We start from the raw sequence: 3389 nt of genomic DNA, 5'->3' as shown, positions 1-3389 counted from the left end.
TTTGGTCCTGAGCAGACTGGAAGCCAGAGTAGGGATTTAAGGAGGGGGACCATTCACAGGCTCTGAGCCGTGAGAGCAGGGAATGATTTTGGCTGTCAAGAGTGATGGTTTGAGCAGGGGGGAAGCTGAGGAGGAGGAGGAGGCTGCAATAATCGAGGTGACTGGAAAATCAGAGTTTTTGCCCGGAGGGTGGGAAAGGGCAGGAAGGGGGTCATGCTGTAAACGGATAAATAGCATGACTTGGTGGGAAACTGAATATGGGGAGCCAAGCCGTAGGAATGGCCTTGCTGGATCAGACTAAAAAGACCCACAGCTATAAGTACATATGAAGCTGCCTATACGGAATTAGACCATTAGTGCATCGAGGTCAGTATTGTCTAGCTACTCAGACTGGCAGAGAGACTCCAGTGGCAAAAGGTTGAGATCTTTCACATCACCTCCTACTTGAGCCCTTTTAACTGGAGGTGCTGGGGATTGAACCTGGGACCGTCTGCATATCAGGCAGATGCTCTACCACTGAGCCACCGCTCCCTCCCAGTGACTAGTCAGAATAACGTTTGAAAATTCCCAAGCAGAGGGTGCTGTTTATAGCAATCCCCTGCTGGTTCTACACCTCTAAACATGGTGGGTCTTTTCTTCCTTTAAAATACTAATCAAGGTAAAGATTTCCCTTGCTCGAGAGCCAGTTGAATCCGACTCTAGGGTTGCGGTGCTCATCTCCGTTTCCAAGCTGATGAGCCAGCACTGTCCGAAGACACCTCTGTGGTCATGTGGCCGACATGACTAGATGCCGAGGCACACGGAATGCTGTTGCCTTCACACCAAAGCGGTACCTATTTTATCTACTTGCAGTTTTTTGCTTTTGAACTTCTAGGTTGGCAGGAGCTGGGACCAGAGACGGGAGCTCAGTCCGTCATGTGGCACTTGGGTCTCGAACTGCTGAACTACTGACCTTCCAGCCTGCAGTTCAGCGTCTTAACCACTGAGCCACCGCAGCAGAGTAAAAAAGCCAATTTTGAATAGGAAAAGCATGAGGAAGTCAAAGGGTTAAACGCCTTTCGTTCCCTCCATGGCCCTCAGGCAAACTAAGGTCACATCAGCTTGCAATTTACATTTTATGGACAGACCAAGATATATAATCTTTGTCTCATCTATGAAAAACAGTGTACTGCCAGCAAAGGTCATTTCGGGGGGAATTGCGGGGGATCGCAGTTCCCCCGGGTGAGGTGAGGGGGGCGGGGCACATGACGAAGCCCTGCCCCGCTTCCGGCCCTCATTCAGCCAGGAGGAGGCAGGAGAAGAGGGAGGGTAAGTTTCTTCCTCTCTGCCCCTCCCCACCCCTGCCTGCCTAGGGTCAGGGAGGGCCTTCGCGGGGCTTCCTTGCACTCCCGCCGGCCTTGCAGGTCCACCGCTGGGCCCCTCATGGGGGGGCGGGGTGTGTGGCCTTATGACACACTTCTGGTGATGTCAGGGGGTGTGGCCTTATGACACACTTCCGGTGATGTCAGGGGTGTGTGGCATATGCTAATGAGTTATGCTAATGAGTTCCCCTAGCTCTTTTTCTACAAAACGACCCCTGACTGCCAGGGATTTTCTTTGGTACCATCTCCCTGAGTCATATCGGCTCTATCTTTTTGGCCTCACCTCTGAAAAAAACAGCTTTCCTTTTTGCCACCGCATACAACACGATTCTAAAAATATGCCTCTACATGCCCTAAAGGTGGCTCCATGTGTTATGTCAGGTGGCCAGATGCTGATTTGGTGGTTTCTTTCAGTTTCTACATTTTCTTTGTGTTCTGTACGCCAGGCTATCTAGGCACAGAATCTCTCTCTCTCTCTCTCCGCTTTCATCTGGCGGACATTTTTCTTGTTTTTTTTAAAAAAAATATTGTGCCCAGTTCCAAGATGCCTTTATTCCAACTCAGAATGTGTAATCTCTTTATTATGTCTGGCTGAGCTCAGTGGGCATATGAATATTCCTGGCCGCATTTCACGACAATGCCGTTGGACGTCGCCTGCTGATCATTGGAACCATGTGACGTACAATCAGAGGTTTGTCTTTGCTTCAAGTGGACCTGGCAGCGGAGGGGGAAGGAAAAAAAAAGTTGCTGTTTTGGGCTTGTTCTTGGCAAGGGCTGTCAATCCTGCTTTGATGGACAGACAGGGCTTAATGAGATTAAACACAGAGCTAATCAGATGTCATTTACTCTCACGGCATGCAGACAAAAGAGACAAGCGACCTGTTTTAAATCACGACCGCGTTTAAATCACTGTTGCGTTTACTGTGTGTTAAATCACTACTGTGTCTCCCCCTTCCACTGTAAGGAAATCTGCTTTATTCCATTTAATTGTTGTTTTGACATCTGTACTAGGAGGGAAGGGGGGAAACAATCAGATCCTTTGGAACAGACTAACCAAAATTTTTCCTTCGAAAGCCTTTTCCAACCCCCAACCTTTTCCCAGTCCTCTCTAAAACAACAACAACACACCAGCCAGCTGTAATTTGATTTCTCGGCAATTTTTAGCATAATTGAACGTTGTTCCGAAGGAACAAAGCAAACATTTGTGTTGTGCGACGACCACTTGATGCCATTAGTTAAAAGAGATCTCTCGAAATTTCCATGCGCACACGAAGCACATGCTGGCCCGGAGATTCCAGGGGCCAACAGAAGGGCCATCGAATGCCGATGAGAGCCCTTCAAGCCCCTCTTTTATGAAGCTGTTGGCGGCAAAAGCTCTTTGGAGAAAAAGGCAGTTTGAAGAGCAGAGCTTTCTCCCCAAACAGCTGGCTGGCTATTTGCAGGCAAGGGGAGCGTGCCTGCTTTTGTTTCCTTCTCTTGGCCACTAAAGAGCTTTGGCTGAGCAATGTGAGGTCTCTGAATCAATGAACCTGTCTGGTTTCTCTTACATTTTTGGACATGTTTTGGCAGGCTTCAGTAGCCACCAGTTATTTACGCTTGCTCCCAGCCCCGCCTCATGCCCAGGGCCTCTGGCAGATGTTGAGAAGGTGGGGGAGGGGCTGTGATATAGGGTTGCCAACTCTGGGTCAGGAAATCCCCGGACAGTTAGGGTTGGAACCTGGGGAGAGCAGGGACTGGGGAGAGGAGGGACTTCAGTCGGATACATAATGTCACAGAGTCCACCCCATAAAACCGCCCCTTTCTCTAGGAGAATGGCACTCTGTAGATTGGAGATCAATTGCAAGTCTGGAAGCTCTCCAGCCCTTGCCTGGAGGTTGGCAACCCTAAACTGGTCTTCCCTTCAAGACAATTTTGGAAGTGGCAATATAGGGTTGGGTTCCCCCCCCCCTTCTGCTGCTGAATATCGAAGAAGAAAAAGAAGACGAAGAAGAGGAGGAGGAGGAAGAGGAGGAGGAGGAGGAGGAGGAG

The 3389-nt window shown here is 49.5% G+C and overlaps 1 non-coding gene across 1 annotated transcript; it reads right to left on the bottom strand.

Annotated features, from left to right (window-relative positions):
* Positions 1 to 459: 459 nt before the first annotated feature.
* Positions 460 to 531, bottom strand: TRNAI-GAU. The gene has a single exon. It is a non-coding gene; the product is annotated as a tRNA-Ile (tRNA).
* Positions 532 to 3389: the final 2858 nt, after the last annotated feature.

This window comes from Gekko japonicus, unplaced genomic scaffold (assembly GCF_001447785.1).
Source record: "Gekko japonicus isolate JY-2015 unplaced genomic scaffold, Gekko_japonicus_V1.1 scaffold89, whole genome shotgun sequence".
Classification (NCBI taxonomy): Eukaryota; Metazoa; Chordata; class Lepidosauria; order Squamata; family Gekkonidae; genus Gekko; species Gekko japonicus.
Note: the sequence above shows the minus strand (reverse complement) of the source record. Positions and strands in the feature narration are given on the sequence as shown.